At 33.3% G+C, this 20,057-nt stretch overlaps 1 protein-coding gene across 18 annotated transcripts in view; it reads right to left on the reverse strand.

Moving 5' to 3' along the window:
• The window catches only part of sulf2b (sulfatase 2b), a 544,759-nt gene that overhangs the window by 167,644 nt on the left and 357,058 nt on the right, over positions 1 to 20,057 (reverse strand). For 4 of the 18 annotated variants that reach the window (XM_073938030.1, XM_073938056.1, XM_073938044.1 and 1 more), the window contains exon 1: positions 1,916 to 2,159. The exons of the other annotated variants lie outside the window; for them this stretch is intronic. The gene's annotated coding sequence lies outside the window, so the exon portion shown is untranslated. Of the gene's footprint in view, positions 1 to 1,915; positions 2,160 to 20,057 lie in introns of those variants that run through there. 18 annotated transcript variants of the gene reach the window in all.

Genomic DNA, 20,057 nt, shown 5'->3' on the forward strand with positions numbered 1-20,057 from the left:
GTGTGTACATATGATGGAGCTTTTGTGAAGTACCAGAGAAATCAAAATCTGACACACACATACACTCACAGAAGATCTGCAGTGAACTGTAATCTATCATTTACATAAGTTATCATCACCCAGATAACACTAATCTCATGTGAATGGGGCTTTGGTCCAAACAGTTTGAATAATGTTAAAAATAATCAACTTTCTAACCCAAATAACAAGCATTTTAACACGTATATTATCTCCTTGCTCTCTCCTTGCAATAATGTATGTCCTAAATGAATTATTGTATTTCCTTCAACTGCTTGGGTAATGTCATGGCCCATTTCAGGTGCAACCAAAGATAAAATTTATAATCAGTCAGTGCAACAGAAATATATCTTCGTGTTTTTAAGAACAGCTTCATATCATGAGTACCCATAAAACCCCCTATATATTAATTATTTTTGTTTTGACTTCTTTTCCCTCAATTTACAGCCCAAAAATAGTTGCTTGTTATTTGTATATTTTTACGTTTTACTAAACTGACCTAATATATATATATTTTTTTTTTCAAATATTTTTTAATACAATTTTAGAACTAATTAATATTTTTAAAAACATAAAAAACAATAAAAATAAAAAAGTAGATTAAAGAAAAAAAGCTATCGTTTCCATCACCAGTTTGTAAGTCAACAACCATGCAGATATTGATGTGCAAGGAAGTGACATACAAAAAAATAATAATTAAGTAAAATCCAGTTTTCTTCATTATACTTATTCTTATATCTTTAAAACATTTAATTTGCATTCAACATAATTAAAAATATATTAATAATTAAATAAATATAAGTTTGTTTTTTTTACATTGCAGCCTTTATAGCCATAACTTACTTATATACAGTAAATAATCATAAATAGGAGTAAATTATGAATAAATAGTACATAAAAACCCACAAATTCTCCTTTGGATGGGCAAATGCTTTGCAAACATCAGACCTGACAGAAAATCTGTTTACACGACTTTAAATATTATTCCCTATTTCATGCATTTTCAGTCCCAAGTATGATGTGACATTCTTTTCAGTCATAAACAATAAATATTTTAATATTTTTTTCTTGTTAAATTAGAGGACAACTTAATATTTGGGACTGCAAATGCATACAATTAAAAGTCTACGATGTTGAAAGCGTCTAAACAACTGAAAATGAAAGCCTTTGAAAATGATGACATTGTGCACATACATAGTATGTGTTTAGGGGAGTGTAAATTAAAGGCAAGAACAAATAAACATACACAACAATGGCAGATTACAAGGTAGAGTTGTTGTTTAAGTGTTTCTCAATGCTTTATCAGCAAAGTGTGGATTTACTTCATATAATAAGCAAAAGTGGAGATGCATATTACACACATAGCAAATTATACATACACATAAGTCTTTGATGACACATCTTTACTTCCCTACAGGTACTATTTACTAAAATGATGACAGTACCAAATACTGGCCAGGCCATTTTTGCATACAGCTGTAAACACGTGTAAATATGTTTTGAAATTGTTGTCATGTAGATGTAAAATTTTTTCAAAACGCAAGTGAAAAAACTTTTTGTTCTTCAGCGGTCTCAGTATATTTACTTGGGGCACATCATATTTCAAATATAAGTGTTCAAATTTATTCTAACAAAACAATCACACCAGAGTTTGTTTTAGTTTAGCAAAATCTGCGTGAACACAACATCACAAATTTTGTCTGAAACCATTGGCAATTAAAATAAAACAGAAACTGACCTCAAAGCCTAAAATACTTATTATCTTTCCAGTGTAAGATAAACGAAGTCATACCGCATTAATACAACACAACCAGGAAGAAATAACAACACGATTGTCACTACACCTCACAAAATATCCCATTAAACGTTTCCCAAAGCAAAACTAACACGCACATACCTCATATGCATACCGCGTGTGAATATGGATCTGACAGCGCTGTTTATATCACGTAACAGCTTTCCCTCTATGTCACGGGATCCTGTGAAGAGATTTCATTACTGACCGACTGCTGAAGCAGTGTCTCTCTTATCGTCAGCTGTCAAACTCAATCACGTCGCCCATCATCTCTCTCCGCCTGTGTGTGTTTTAATCATCTGTCATAGTTCAGTACTCTCCACTACAAGGAGCTGTGGAGAAAACTAATTACAACACTCTGCATGTTCTCTTCAATCACAAATGTGTGAAATATTAATCCAATGGCAGCACAAAGAGCCTTTCATCCTATTATTTCTGTATATTTCATTATTTCATTCCTCTTTCCCATTGAAGTCTCAGAGAGGTGCGGCTGTGAAGGAGAACACACACACATGCTGAAAAAACAGCTTGTGATCTTGCAGTAATGTTCAAATTACTGACATATAAAAGGCCATTTTAGAATGTCCAATATATATATATATATATATATATATATATATATATATATATATATATATATATATATATATATATATATATATATATATATATATATATATATATATACATTCCAAATGTTGATTAGAACAAAAACTCCATTTATTATGTAAAATATTCCTTCTATCATGGGGCATTGCTTTTATTTAGTTTAAATCATTCTTAATCAGGCCAATGCTGTTGGTGTTGTCAGTCTGGCAACCTGCACTTACGTGTGTTTTATGTAATGTTCAAATTACTGACAAATAAAAGGCCATTTGAGAATTTTACAGCCAAATCACTGAAGCATCAGTCATTTTTCTGAAATAATAATTAAAATGACCTTAAATAATAAAGGAGTGGCTTTGAAATGTAAGAATAAAGTTTCAAATATGTGTTGTTTTAGTTGTAGCATTGCAAACATGGTGGAATCTTCCACTAATCCAGTAGAAATGTATTACAAATTTAGTTGTTTTTGAAGTGCCTAAACACGAACACATCAAATCCCTGAGTGGGAGTTGTTATTTGTTTTGTTATTTTAAATGAAGTCACGTTTTTCATTTGATTTTAAGTGCCATAATAGAGAAAGCTCTCTTAATGCTGCGTTGTTTTGATTTGTAAATCCATCTCTCACTCTTTCTCGTTCCCCCTCCAATCACAACATCTATTCACACTGGACATAAAAACACAGCAATCACACTTAATTACACTTTTCATTAATCATGCTGTCATGAAACAGACAGAAGCTCATAGATTAACACACACCCACAAACCCAAACAGTTTTTCGGCATACTTTACACCATGTCTGACCGTGTCTGTTTGAATTCTCTCTTTCATCCCCTGCGCCCTCACATCAACTTTGGGCAAAACAAAAACAAACGAATGTGATTTAGACATTGATTCGAGGCAAACATGTTATTAATATATTCATTTAAGGTGCTGTGTGTAAGCTTTTGACTATTCTAAAGCATAAAAATACAAAGTCTGCAGATGCTGAAGTCAGATATTCTGCTTTGAAAATGTTTGTTTTATTGAATTTCATTGATTCAGTCATGAAGGCTCTCATAATGTGTGTCCATGACCAAAATGCGAACTGGTCAGTAACAGCCTCCAAAATGTGACACAGACTCAGAGTTCCACATGAGGTGGTTATTAATTAGAAAGTAACATAAATATTATAAACGTACATTGTAACCTTATGTCCTAACAACACGCTACGTGGCAAGATATGCAATGATAAGCATTTTGGCTGTTTTTATCAGAAAAAACACAACAGAAGTTTAAATAAAGCCATTCAGAATCTCAGAATAGTGCACTCATTGCACTCCAATGAATTGGGGAAGTCTATAATCTTATAATTACATATTAAACTCCTTTAACATGATTGAATGTTCATGCTGAATCACTGATATGTGTTGGCTTGCACTGAGTCACAACTCTAAAGCTCAATTTCAAAGTTTTATTTTATATTCAAGATCTGAGATGAACGACTGTATCTGCTGCTGCTTTCAGTAGTATGTCAAAAATGTAGTTGCTTTTATTTAGAACACACTTTAAATCAGTTTTTAGCTTGATTGTCAGGCAGGCCAATGCTGTTGGTGTTGTCCGTCTAGCAATCTGCACTTATGTGTGTTTTTAACCAGGAGTGCAATATCTAATTCAACCAGTGGGTGTCAAACTTACATGCTGCACCTTTAAGCCAAATAAAACAATACAATAAGCTGGATGACACATTATACAGAGAGATTTTAGTATTTTTTTTTCAATGGCTGCAAACATTGTTATGAAAACATGTTTACATTGACATTTACTATTTTAGCAGATACTTTTTTTTTCCAAAGCGACTTACAAGTGATTATGAAAGAGGCACTTAAAATCATTAGAGAGCAGCAGTGTGAATGCGATGACTAATTTAGTTTAGAGTTTAGTTTTTCTCTAACAAGTGTCACCTACAGTACAAGTGGTTTGCCAACCCTACTCACTTGAGTGTAGTGAACTAAATATTGCACAATATTTCCAAAAAACATGGAATATTGATAAGAAGGTGTCTGGTGCACACGGAGAGGAGAGCCTGTGTCCTACTGGTGTTTTTTTTTTTAATGTTTCAAAATGAGCATCAAAATTGTCAAGAAAGATGATTTACGTGAAACTACAAGTGGCATATTTGTTGATTTAAGTATTTTAGAAGCTGCTAATCTACTGGTATTTCCAAGCGAAACTATCTTTAGGATTTACAGAGAATGATCTGAAAAAAACAAAACACAAAAATAGTTCTGTGAACAAAATTGCCAGATGAGCTACAGCAGCAGAAAAAAAGAGAGTCCAGCGACTGCTGAGAAGATCAAACCGAGGCAACAATTCAAATGTGATCCCTGAAACTGGACAACGAAACCAAGGCAACAATTCAAACGTGATCCTTGAAACTGAACAATGAATGATTGCCTTATGAGTCTCTGCTATGACATTCGAATGGTTGGTTCAGAATTTGATGTAAGGCTGCATTTACACTGCAGATCTTGATGATCAATTCCGATTTTATGACTGTATCCGATTTTATGATGATATGCTTACATCATCTTTTAAAAGTGACTCGTATCCGATCGTCTGCATTTACACAGCACACGGCAAAGGCGCAATGACGCAAAGGCGCAAAAAAGAGCGGGTGCTGACTATCAGCTGATAATTAAAGAGTGCTCCTTTCTCTTTTCCTGTATGTAATCTGTCCGCAGCTTTTGACAAGCTGTTTCACCATAGTTTATGACAAAAAGGTTCTCATTCGTCCATCTTCTTTTGATATATTGGCTTTTTTAAACCTTTAGGCATCTTAATGCAATGTCCATGGCATGATTTATGTATGTGATGTATGCACTTGTTTTATATTAATTTATATTGGTTACGTGGCTAGCATTGCGCTCTCTCGCTCTCATTATCATGCTTAAATACCTGTGCTATATGACAATATAAAAGCTGTTTTCGTCCTTGTGTATAAGATTTAAGGTTTGCAACTCTGCTAAAGTCTGTTCTGAAATAAAAGTGTCAGACTTGACGTCATTTGCTATGGTTTTTAATGACGCGCAACTCGCATTTACAGGTTAAAATCCGATCTCCCTGCTTACATTGCAGACACAGAAACACAGAACACAGAAACACAGAAACACAGCTACATTATAGGTTCCAGCTTCTGTACTGTGCGCAGGGATTGTTTACCTTTTTATCTCCTACGTCTCAGATGTATCGTGCTGTTGTGTATTACTTCGCTATGATAACAAGCAAAACCAGATTAAACCATTGCAAGAAGTTTAAACAATCACTGTAAACACTGCTGGGCTTCTTGGCATGCCAGACATAAGCTTTGCTATCACTGCATTCAATCCAAGAAGTTCTGCAGCTGAACGCAATGTGTTTGTTTAAAATCCACAAGACTGCATATTATACATATTTTTGGGTTCATGTGGGGAAACTTGTGTCATGACTTGTTAACGGATAAACGTGTTGATGAACACCACCTTTCCGTAGTCCTTGGGCTATTGATGAAGTCATTAGTTATATGGTGGGCCATGAATCTGAGCGTCGAGGCTGTGGGGTTAACGCTTCTGCCATTACACACCTATTCATCATCTTTAATCTGTGCCTTGTGGAGCTTTTTCCCTCTCTCTCTGTATGTGTGTGTGGTTAAGTCTGGTAGTGTTGGTGAGATTGGCTGGCCTCCAGAGGCTCAGTGAAATGCCAGCAAAATGACAGACTGGATTATGATGTATAGAGAGAAAATGTCAGCAAGGACATTGCGTGAGTACTGATGATATTGTATATAAGGAAGGAAGGAAAGAAGAAAGGAGAAAGAATGAAAAAAAAGAAAAATATTTACAATAAAAAAGACCAAACAAATGTAACAAATATAAACACTAAAAAAAAAGACAAAAAGAACAAGCAAATAAAGAAATTAACCAAAAAAAAAAAAATGAACGTGATTGAAGAAAACAAACAGAGCTAAAGTAAATGGAAAGAAAACATAATCAAAGCATTACACGTGAACCCTAAAAAATTAAGACAAACAAATAAACAACAAAAACGTGAATAAACAAATAAAAACAATCAACTATTAAAAAAAAAAACCCATAAATGAACAAAGAAAACAAAAAAGGACAAATAACAATGAACAATAAAATGAACGTGATTGAAGATAACAAACAGAAGTAAATGAAAGGGGAAAAAAAATTAAGCATTTCATGTGAATCCACAAAAATTGAGACAAACAAATAATAAAAACATGTAAATGGACAAATAAAACAATCAAACTACTGAAAAGAAATGAATGAAAGAGTTAAGTCCAATGAAAACAAATAAACAAATTAACCAATGAACAAAGCATAAATGAAAAAGAAAACAAAATATAATACATAAAAATGAACAATAAAATGAATGTGATTATAAAAAACAAACAGAAGACAATGAAAAGGGAAAAAATTAAAGCATTTAATGAAAACCCCGAAAATTGACAAACAAAAAAAAAACATGTAAATAAACAATCAAACTAAAATCAAATTACTTTAGAGAAATGATTGAGAGTTAAGTCCAATGAAAACAAGCAAACAAATTAACCATTGAAAAAAAGAAAACAAACAAAAAACTAAACTAATTTATAAACAAATACAACAAGAAAACAAAAACAAACAAACAAATGAGGAACAAAAACCATGTAAAAAGAAAAAGAAAGAAAAACAAACTGAAAAATGAATAAATAAAAACAAATAAGTTGAAAAAATTGAAAAAAAAATTTATTTGAAACATGAATGAAATAATGAACGATTGAATTGAACCACAAGCATATATATATATATATATATATATATATATATATATATATATATATATATATATATATATATATATACAGTGTATATATATATATATATATATATATATATATATATATATATATATATATATATATATATATATATATATATATATATATATATATATGAAAAAGATAAAAAATTCATAAACAAAGATACACAGAGAATGATTAGATCTGCAACTCAACAAATCCCACCCCTATTGTTTACAGACACCCCAGGAATAAACAATGATCCTGCATTATCTTCTGCCGCATAACAACAGTTCACAGTTGTATGAGAATACACATGGGAATATTAAACTACACACAACACAGCTCTGATGACACATGCACCTCTGTCACTCTGCCTACACCGCATATTAATCATGGCTTTAACTACAGCCATTATACAAACACACACACACAACCTCCAACTCAGCAAAACTCTCCAGCCTACACGCTCATCTCAAACGCCCATCAGTTCTGCTCCCATCTGGTCTCAAACACCTGGGAAATGATAAGTGTTTCTTTTTGTCAAGTCACTCAAACACTTCTGCCGACTCAGCGAAATCCACTTCAGTCCCTGGATCAGTGAAAAGCGGCGAAATTCAAACCAGCGCCGGGTGGACTCTGTGACCTCTCTGTGAGCTTCTACACTGATCCTGGATCAGTCGATGCCACTGTTTAAACAAGCAGTAATTGGGCCTCCGGGGTGACTGTGCTCAGCTGTAATCCTGTCTGTGCTGTGACTCATGACGGTGAGCGGCTGACCCGGGGTCAGTGAAGCGGCATGTAGCCAATTACAACAGAGCACAAACTCGAATTAAAGACATGATCTGGAAACAGCAGCAGCGCTAACAGGTGGTCAGCCGCACAGAGTTGACACATTCAGCGCTAACAGCTCAAGGACGGGCTTTTAAATGCCAAAACTCATGCAAATTAAGCATTAAGTCATTCATTGCAATTAGACATGTGATGATTATATAATGTAGCTGTGAAAATGATGGTATAGTCTGTAAATAGTCTACAAAATGTATTTTGCTTTTGAACTGCACATCCTTCAAGAGTTCACAACCCAAAAAAAAAAAAAAAACATAAAAACACCAAATCAAAGAAAGATAATGACAATATACACATAAACAAAATATGAACAATGAACTTAAAACAACAGCACAAAAAAAAAACATAAAAACACCAAATCAAAGAAAAATAATGACAATATACACACAAACAAAATATGAACAATGAACTTAAAACAACAGCACAAAAAAACTGATGAATTAAAAGTTAATAAAAGTGACAAAATGATCATGCCACAAAAAGCCAAACAAGAAAATGAAGAACAAATGAAAAGTAAGAAGAATCAAAAAGTGAATTAACAACAACAACAAATATATAAATTCGGCTGAAATATAGCAGTATTTGAAGTTACGCAGCTTGTTTTAGCAGTAAACTCCTGCATTCTTAGTTAGATTGTAATAAAAAATGGTTTAGTTAACTTTATTTTAAAACTTGAGTAAACCGGTTGCCTTAGGATTATTTATTACCAAACCTGTGAGCATAATTAACAAATCAAAGTTATAACAGGTTTTCTCAGTTTTTGAAGTAAAGCTAACTTGTCACTTTTAAAGCAACATGTACTCACTTATGTGTAACTTATCCCTTTTTACAGTGTAGTTTCACAGAAAACATCTACCATTTATGCTAATGCTAATGCAATTACCCTGTACTTGCTCTCCTTCAACAAAACAACTACATTTTTAGGCTGACATTCTTTTAACTAAACACTTATATTAACCCAGCATGCGTTCAGAGACTTAGATTCCTGAGGGTGTCCAAAGACATAAGCGCTAACATATTGGGCCCATCACACACTTTACCCTGGTTTAACCCAATCCTCCGGATAAACTCTTTTTTTTTTTAGAAAACTGTCCACCAGAGAATTAACCACTTTTGGCCTCAGATCTCCATCTAAACTCTTGCTGCTAAAGCCTGCGCTAAGCTAAAGAGGCCTGGTGCTAGCCTACTGATATAAGATCTGCTTTCTGGGGGTGCTAATGACCAGACTGATTAATAATGCATAGCATTACCTCGTCCACATCTGCCTAATTGCCATGATTTGTCGCTCCCAGCAGAGAAAGAGTTTAAAATGAAATCCATACCCTGGGTGAGGGATGTGGCGCACACGACACACAAACACTTATACGACACAGCAAATCTGAGATGAGTAATTTAGAAATGAATTATTTTCAAGCCTGTCTTACAGGAGAAGGTCAATGACATGTCACGTGACACTTATACATGATGTGGCTATAAAAGAAATAAATAAAATAAAAAAACTCCATATTAAAAAAATGCTCTCTTTGAACTCCCTTGGGAGCGTAGACTGCATAACAGTTTTATTTATATATTTTAAAAACTTCTATATATATATATACACTGTAAAAAATTGCTGTTAAAAAACGGTCAGATTCTACGGTAAAATAATGTTTTTTCACTAAAACAGTAATATTCTGTTAAAAACAGTGCTTTCTGGGTAACATTTTTGTCTTCGAGAAAGTAACCAACTGCAGAAAACTGTGAGCTAACAGAGTTCAGATTCGATGTTTTGAAGTCTGTGTTTGAAATCACACTTTGTGTCCTTGTTCACTATTTCATACACTAGTTAACTAATATAGTTCACCTGACAGAGTTAATGAACACTAATGAGTGAATTCAGACACTGAAGAACACCTGCTGTTAATAATTACAATTACTGAAGAAAATAAACAAGAAACACAAACAGTGACTTGAGTTACAGCATTAAATAAAATCAAATAAAATAAAACAGCTTCAGTCTCAGCAGAGGATCATTAAACAACTCCACAAACAACAGCAGACACACACTTATTACTGACTGATTTGACTTCCATACTATTCTCATTGAGATCCAACAGAAATTAAGGTGTTTTTTGTGTCACCGTAATGGAGTGAGGGGCTGATTTAGTTGGGCTCTTCACCCTTGAACTTTTTAATTCAGACTCTCCAATTACTATAATAAAGAGTTAACAAAATGCTTTTATTATAGCAATAAAGTTGGAAAGTCAATAAATAGAGAAACCTATTAGTCTGAAATTAGTTCTGATAAATGTTTTGGTATAAATCTGGATGAAGGACCTCATGCAATAGATTTTATGCTTAGTTGCAGGTATTAATTTAATTAATGAGAAGTGGAAACAGAAAAGATACCTCTGTAATTACTTAACAGTTAAGAAATAACATACAAAGACAGTTCAGTTTTGACAAATACACACTCAGACCTCATGAATCTGACCTTGTATCTCAACAATGGTAACATCTCAAATGTTTCATGCTGCAATGCATGCTGGGAGTGGCACGGTACCAATATCCCAGCATGCATTGCGGTATAAATAAATGTTGTATAATGGTCACACAGTTTTCTTTATTTGTGTTTGATTCTGCTGTTGTTTATGTTTAGACTTTCAGTTGCCTGTTTGTGAGTTAAACTGTTAATTTTGTTAGTTGTCACCATTATTGAGGTTCATATGCTGATTATTGATGTCTCTTTGAGTGTGATATACACCGTAGAGCAGTGTTATTGTCCAAGATATTCTTAAAAACTTCCAGAAATCATTGCCATATATAGATATATTATGTAAAACAATAGATTTAACATTGAATAGGAGCAGTAAATTTTATTATACTAAATGAGAACAGACTCTGCCATTTAATAGCAACATGAACATCATCAGATCTTATTTAGGTTTTTGGCTGGCTTGCTACAACAAAGGAGCTTTTTAAACAAAGTTCTTAACAATTGCAGCAGCCAAGATATACAAATGTTAAAAATGACAGGGCTAAGAGCCCAACTAAAGCAAACTCTGTTCTCCATGATGGTGACGTAAAACTTTAACTTTTTCGCAAGAAGAACTTTAGTAGATGTTATACAAAAATACATGTATTAAGTAATAAGTGTAGCTGGTGATGATGTTTGTAGAGTTGTTTAATCATCCGCTGAACATTTAAATGATTTAATCATTTGTTGTTCTTCAGGTTATTTCATTATAAAGCTGTGACTAAAGTTTTGTATGTTCTGTTCTTGTTTTTTCCCTTCAGTATTTCTTCATTTGTTCATTGTTAATCCTCAATTATCATTTAATTAGTCAGTTAATTAATGAATTTACTTCAGCTTTGCTCCATGTTTCTTGAACACTCAGTAGTGTGGACACTTCAATTAAAACTGAAGTATAGGCTCTGGGGTTTAAAGGGTTAAAGGTGTGAGAGGTAAAAACACAGTGTAAAAATGTATTTTAACAGTAATATACTGTTAATTTACACTACGGAAATAGACTGTAAAAAAACAGTATATTGCTGGCAACCACAGCTGCCAGTAGATTACTGTTAAATCAAGGAAAAAACAGTATTTTACTGTAAAACCTGAAGCTAATTTCTTCTGTGTGTCACCGTTGTGGAGGAGAGTAGAGCCAGTGTATGAGTTAAAGATGAACAATGAACTGCTGAAGTTATTCTGCATGTTTCTCTATTTAAAGACAGCGGCTGTTTAGTTGCTGATGCAGTCAGAATCTCTCTGGTGATTCCAGATTTACATGTATGTGTGCTGTTGCGAAAAATAAGACATTAGAGTTAAACCGAACTTTTCTAATTAACTAAAATAAGTTATCATTATAAGTATGCTTCTAAGCATATATAGCACATTACTTCATAAACTCATTCAGCAGTTGACCAAGTTGAGGCAGTTGCTTTCAGTGAGCAAAATGAGTTCACTTGAGTATTGTGTAAATCAATGTAGTCCATGTATTTTTACAGCAACATACATATATTCCCTATGACTTCAAGACACGTTTTTGGCTTTACATCGAACCTATATATATATATATATATATATATATATATATATATATATATATATATATATATATATATATATATATATATATATATATATATATATATATAATTTTTTTTTCTCACCATAGTTGTGAATTGTATCGCATTTATTGGGGTTTGTGCATTGCGCAATGATCATCGGGCTCATCCTCGTGATTATGTTTTTAGTAAATATTTGATTGGAGAACTCGTGGGGCCCTCCCAGAAATGCGGGGCTCTAGGTGACTGCCTACTGTATATTGCCTGTTGGACGGGTTGGCACTGATTTTCCCCAGTGTTTGTAATCTATAGGTTACTACTGTAAGAAAACATTAGCATTTGGTACATACTTTCAGTATTATCTTTGCTTGAAATGACACGTTCTAGTCCCGTTTATGTAAAATAGGCCTGCTCCTTAGCAGGCTCAGCTACCAGAACTGTTACAACTACAACTCTTGGATGAGTTTTGAAGAACAAAACAATCCTGAATCATGTCAAATTGTCTATAAACAAATCCAGCTAACTGAGTAATCCACATACAAAGAACAAATACTAGATTGACAAATATTGCAGCTCATAATGTACTTTTGAGGATTTTTAGGGGAATGTAGTTGTTTAGATTGCAACTATGTCGTTTATTTATAAGGATAGTGTCTATTTTAAATATGTATAATTTCTGAGACAACGCAATTGGCGACCATTTGCCTTTCATTGAGGCAGGAAAACGGGTAATTTCTAACTACAACTAATGAAATCATCATTAAATTGGTAAGTGACTTTGTAAGTCTCTTTCTTTTGTATGTTGTAGTGCTGTTTTAGTACCATATAATTGTAGTGTATTGAGTGTGAGATGGGACTCACATATCAGGAATGTATTTATTTTGTATTACTTAGTTCATATTAATTTGAACTTTTATTAATACATTTTTTTAAATAAAATCTCCAAATAGTCTTTTGTAAAGGGGATTATTTTTTAAGAATATGGATGCCACTAATAGACCTCTCATTCTCTGACCAGGTTAGATGTATTTTCATTGAAAGTGTGAATGCACTCATAATCGTGTTGGCAACAATGGCGTTTACACTAAGTTTTGTATTTTCTGTTTTTTATATTGTTTTAAGGTTTTGTGACTTTAGATACTTGTAATCAGTGTATAGCTGACAGAAATAGCTGACTTTTCCCAGCCCAAAAGCTTTCCAAAACCTGACCAAAAATGTAATGATTATTTTATTTATTTACAATTTATTTCAATCAAAATAACCTAGTTACTTTGACTGTTAATATATAATATATATATTTAAAACCATACAGCAACCAACACCAGCAGTCACAGAACCGCAACTTAACCAGATCACATCGAAACAACGATTACTCTACTTATTAGAGTATGTTTTACTTTCAAAATGGGGTATAAATTCTTTGCATTTGAGGTTTTAAATTCTTTTGAACATAATTGCTGCTTGACAATCAAACAACGCTTCATTAGGCACTGTGTGATGTGTGTGCATGCAAAAAGAAGACAGATTTGTCCGGGGAGTCAGATTTGGATTCAACTTTCCTTCACCTCCTCTTGTGGGTTGGGTCATAGGGTTTGCGATATGAACTGATCACTACTAACTGAATGAAGTATGAACACACAGTTATGCTTTAAGTTGAATATAAAATTTACAATTTAAAACCGCCCAATTTTGTCATTTTTTACCCACAAAAGCGAAATCTAAACGACCCAATCTGGCAACACTGCTTGTCATTTCCATTTGTTCACAGTATTTGTTTCGTTTTTACAGATCTAAATCTGGTAATATCATTAAGTGGACTTGAGCTAACATGAACTTAAAATCATTAAACATTACAGTGTTTTAGTTGGAAAACTTTGTTCTTGGCTTGACAAAGGCACGTGTATAACATGTCACGAACATAAATGAGTAATTTGTTTTTATGTTTCTAAAATAAATTAGCATGATCTAGCCTAGTTGCTAGACTTTGTTAGTGATAAACATATAAAGTTCTGAAGGTATTAAACTAAATTGATGCAGGTTAATTTTTTAGATATTTACAGTTTGCAGATTTTGATCCAGTCAATGAAAGTCTATAGACCAACTACTGGTTTGTAAACATTCAGGATGCGCATGCAGCAGCGAGGTGGCAGAAATAAACTGGGAGCGCTAGCATTTACAGCAAGGGAATGACATCCAATGCGGTATTTGTTGTTGAGAAATAAATTACAGTATATTGATTACATATATATATATATATATATATATATATATATATATATATATATATATATATATATATATATATATATATATATATATATATATATATATATTATTTACATAATGCTTTCAGCGTATTATAACAGCTTGTCACCCAGTGATAAGCACAGTTATTTGGCAAAGTTAATGTTAAAGTAAGCGGCGTTCGTCTGACAGGTCCATTTGCAATAACGCCCATTGAAAGGATATTGGATAAGACAAAATGGCCAAGCATTGAGCCCGAAATATACAATATGTTATTGAAACTCCAAGTGATTTTACAAGAGAAAAGTTAAAGGCCTACAAGTCTTTGGATGCCTACAATTTTGTTCTGTGTCGTCATGTGCAAGAAATATTGTTCCATGATTACCCATTCAAAACTTTGTAGTGCTAAAAACCGAATCTCTGCTTAGCCAAAGACAAGGAAAAAAAGACACAACTGTACAAGGCCTGGGTAATCATAAACAAGCAAAACTATTGCACTCTGACAGTGAACTGCACCTGTACGGCAAAGTATGTGAACTTACATTTTTACATTTCAATCTAAGCATTCAGTGTCTGCAGTTTAATTTCCCATATTTAACAGTTTTTGCTGAAATCATTGCTGCAATCAAAAATGAGTAATGTGTATGATTCAGCATAGAGTGAACTTACCTGATAAAAAATAAGAACTGCAGAGTCGAGCATTTTTAATTAGGTCCTCACTCCATTCACCTCTCTTTTAACCAAAGACATTTGCATTTGGCAATAAAAGCAGTGTGGTGTACGGTAAAATTTAAGTTTTTTTATTTTTGGACTTTCGATTATGGCATCCTACTGTACAACACAGCATGTTTGCTATTACAACCGGTCATGTGTGACGTAGGTTGGTAATTCTCGGATTCATTTATTCAGGAAAACTATACAGTATATCTTATCAGTAAAATGTACAGCATAAAACTTCAAATTAGCCTAACATCTAATGAGTGTTTAATGGTTGTAGATGGAAAGCTGTAGGTAGAGATATCAAGGGTCTGATTTATATAATTTGTGTAGGAACCTTCCTTAAAGTGAAGATACATCATCATACATTTTCATTTATTTTTAATGATTATGCCCTATAGGATTATTTAAAGTGGTTCAATAAAGTCAACATTTAAGTCAAATATGTTTACTTAAAGTATTCACATTTCTGCCCATGTTTTGTGCATATTTATAAATGAGACCAGAACAGGAAGAAACTAAAATCAGGCTTACATTGTGTTTTACACAATGTGCTACACTTTAATTGTCCGTCTATGTTTGTGCCTTTAAGACTAATGTGAGACTCATTTTCACTTTCAAGCCATTAACTGAAATGAAAGTCGTGAAATTCATAAAAAAAAAGAGGTTCCACTTGCAATTTGTATTTCCAGAGCTTTCTTCTTATCCTTGTATTATCAGAGTTTTATGTATTTAAAAATAAATAAAAAAAACATTACTTTAATTGTATAAACGAATGTATTATTATTATTATTATTATTATTATTATTATTATTATTGATAATATTATTACATTTTATAATGAAATTATTACTATGAAAGCATTCTAATTTCATATAACGCTATGGAGTTCAACGCTGAAAACACTAGTGAATCTGCTCCTGTCTTGATTTCCTCAAAGATGTATTCTGTATCTGTTAAGCGACAATATGTTTACTTAAAAAAAAAATCAACATTTAACTGAAACATTTAATTTGAGGTAACTCTTTTGTAGCTTAACAATAAAACAAACAAACAAAAAATTATGTCAAATTTGAAATGACCATCTCTTTTAAAGGCATTCCCCATTATTCTCGCTCTTCTCACAGATGGAAAGGTAAGCCAAATTAGAGGTTACCATGGGCCAACTTTGGGCCCTAGTTTAGGCATCTCTGACTAGGTGAAGGAAAATGTTTCAAATCTTACACTGCCAGAATCACAAGAGCCATTAATCAGCATTGGATTATAAGAAGATTTAAGGATTTTCAAAAATGGTCTCAGGTAGCCAAAATCACGCAACATGAGCCTGGCTTTAAATCATTAAAGATGCATCTTTCACTTGAGATAGGTCTTGTCCTTTAATCAGATTATATGGTTTACATAAGTCACATGCAATCATTTCAATACTTTTTCCATTTCAAAGATTAAACATCGAAGTTTCTATTTTTGTATGAAAACAGCTACAAGTATATAATTCAGAATGTCACCTTATGAGTTACATGGTTTAACATAAATAAATTAATAAAAAATAACAGTCTGCTGACAGAATGAAGATTTCTGAATGAATGATCCATTTAAGTTGAACGAGAAAGTGTTAATACAGCAAAATGAAGAAAGAGATGGAGAGAGCAGGAGGACGGAGTGGAGACAAACACCGAGTCTCCGAGGCGCCACAGAAACAAGATCCACTCCCTAAGGAGAGAGAGAAATAGAAAGAGAGAGAGAGAAGAGAGAGACAGAGAGTGCTGAGGAGCTCATCCTTCTATATCTCATAGAGCATCATTTCAGGGATTTCTCTGTTTTTTCATCAGGTTGAAGATGAGTGGAGCAGATACTAAATATGTGCGTGTTAAATATAGTGTTCAGTTCAAGGACAATATTTTGCTGGTAAAACTAAAGAAACAACACCATTTTCAGCCTTTCTAAGACATTATCTAGCTATGGTGGTCACTGTGATGACTTAAACATGCTGATATTCTGAGCCAAATGATACAAAGTGAAAATTGGGGAAATGAAATAGGGTTTGGATTTAGACAAAGCAATTTAAGCAAGTGTGAAAACAGCTTTGGTGACATGTTTCCTTACAGAGTCTCCAATATAGTCAACCGATTGTGTTAGTCTATGAATTAAGATTGAACTCTAAAAATGACTACCCTTGTGAAGAAAAAGAAGTGTGCTCAATTGTACTCAATGTGAGTGTAAACTTGTGATTCACATACTTAAAGGTCTCGTGAAGTGCTTTGAAATGTGCATTATTTTAAATGTTTGACGTAATCTAAATTGAAACACCTTGAAAAGATAGTGGGACATACTGTAGCTCCTCCCCTTTGATAAAAAAACAGCCAATAGCGTTTTTTATATTTTAACAGCTCACAGGGAAAACAAGACTCTAGATGTGTGTGTGTGTGTGTATAATGTGTATATACTCCTAGTATTCAATAATGATGAGCTACAGCTGTGTGTGTGTAATCAGGAGGTGAGCTAAAACTGGTGTGTGAGTGCAGTGCATAATGGGATATGTGGTTTCTGAAAATGACAGGAAGTTTTCTCCAGCGATCCGCGAGTGCTACATCACAGTAGCATCCACACAAGCTACATTTACTGTTTGCGGATCAATAAGTGACGCCACAGATATTTACAGAGCTGTGAAGCCGATGTCTAGCCGATGAAAGTAAATCCATATGATGATTACGGTGGTCGAAAACAAACATTTTGGTGAGTACTGCCACTTCTTGCTCCAGTCCGTCACCAACCAATTAGGCTAACACAAGAAATTTGCTTGATGAAAAGATGACTGAGGGAGAGAAGTCATTTCTGAAGCAAGATTCCTTGTGACCATACCTCGAGAAGCACATGTTAAGATGCAATAACTATAATTCTAATGCTGTGCTCAAAAATACTTCAGTAATCTACACTCTCAGAAATAAAGATATGGGAGTTGTCACTGGGGCGGTACCTTTTCAAAAGGTACAAATTTGTACCTAAAAGGTCCTTATTAATACCTCAAGGGTACACACTAGCACATTAAAACTACAAAAGGGTTCCTCTTAAAAATGTTAGGTACTAATATATATATTTAAGGTGCCAGTATGTAACCTGTAAGTACAAACATGTACCTTCTGAAAAGGTACCACCCCAGTGAAAGCTTGTGTACCTTTGTTTATTTCTGAGATTGTATAAATACTATAATTTTTTTTAAATAACACAATATTAAAGTACTCAAATTAATTGTTTACTGTAGTAAAGGCTAAAATATACTATGGATATTACTGTTAGTTCATGATAGTTTCTACTACTTTATGTAGTGTAATTCATTAGTGAAGAGTTGTAAATATATATAAAGTAGCTTTTAGCTTGGCTTTCTACATTTCCTAGACAGTATCTTTTAGTGCTGTTAAGCTACATTTTAAGTAGAGTAGCTAATAGCTTAGCGGATTACATTTTTCAAGTAGCTTGCCCAACACTACTCATTGTGGATGAGCAACTTGCACTAAAATGTTGAAATTAAATCATACAGATTTATACAAATTAGCCACTAAATCAAAAAGTTACAAATTAGTGTGAGATAACATCAGAAAACCAGTCAGAGATTGATTTGAAAGTCACACAATAATTTTTAAAGGTTTGCATTTCAGTTTGTGAACACTGAAACAAAACAACAGCATTTACAATAGAAATCAGAGTCTACAGCAGGGGTGGCCAACCCTGTTCCTGGAGAGCCGCATTCCTGCAGATTTCATTTGCTACCCATATCAAACACACCTGAACCAATTAATTAGGACCTGAACACCACGTGATAATTACAGGCAGGTGTGTTTAATAAGGGTTGCAACTGAAATCTGCAGGAAGGCGGCTCTCCAGGAACAGGGTTGGCCACCCCTGGTCTACAGCATTTTGAAAATGCTCTGTTTTGGTGGGTTGTAGATGCTGTAGTTGTGTGGATGCCATGCAAACCATTACAAAACAGTAACAAAACGCTCTAGTGTATTTTTAAAAACTTAAAAACACAGGCCAACACCTAAGTTTGTCTACAAACTTTACAGTAACACTGTAGAATAATGGTCCAGTAGTTAATGTTATCTAGTCTATTTACTGACATTAACTAAGCATGGATCATCTTGTAAAGCACTTATTAATCATAATTCAACATCATCTAATGCATTATTGAACTTTCTGCTTGTTAACATTAGTTGATGCACCATGTATTCAGTCTAAAAAACAATAACTAATAATATCAAAGATGAATAAATGACGTAATGAATGTATTACTAATAGTGTGTTCATGCTAGTAAATACATTAACTAAGATTAACTAATGAACCATTATTTTAAAGTGTTACCAACTTTACTAAATAGTTATATTTGTAATACCTAATAAAGTTGAATAAAGTATTAACTTTATAATTGAAGTGACATTACATTTATATTTCAGTTTACCATAACAATACATCAGTACACTTCAAGCATATTTCAATTACAGTAGGATTATGAAATTACATACTGTATAATGATATACTTAAGTGCATCAAAAGCACTCTAAATGTCATCCAATGGCATTTAATACAAACTTGCATCCACAGAAAGTTATAATTTAGGCTGCAATACACGTTCATTTAACCGCAAATACCATGCAATTAAGTGTCCAAAAACATTACACTGAGTTTGTGCTGACGTATAATATATCGGTAATAAGTAGTCTTTTAAAGAGCATTCTACAGCATGCAGGTACTTCTTTTTCAAAGCCTAATGCTGTGATGTGAACACATGTTTTCACAAAAACCACATGTTCCCCGAAAACCGCTGTAAAGTTTAATGCTTCTGAACAGCTGTATGCCGTGACCTCATAAGGGAGATTGAGAGCTCGAGAGAGCTGAAATAACCGCAATGAAAAAACACACCTGCTCCCCCTCAGCTGCGCTCTATCTGTCTCTGGTTTATATCCAT

The sequence above is a fragment of the Danio rerio genome, chromosome 23 (genome assembly GCF_049306965.1).
Source record: "Danio rerio strain Tuebingen ecotype United States chromosome 23, GRCz12tu, whole genome shotgun sequence".
Lineage (NCBI taxonomy): Eukaryota > Metazoa > Chordata > Actinopteri > Cypriniformes > Danionidae > Danio > Danio rerio.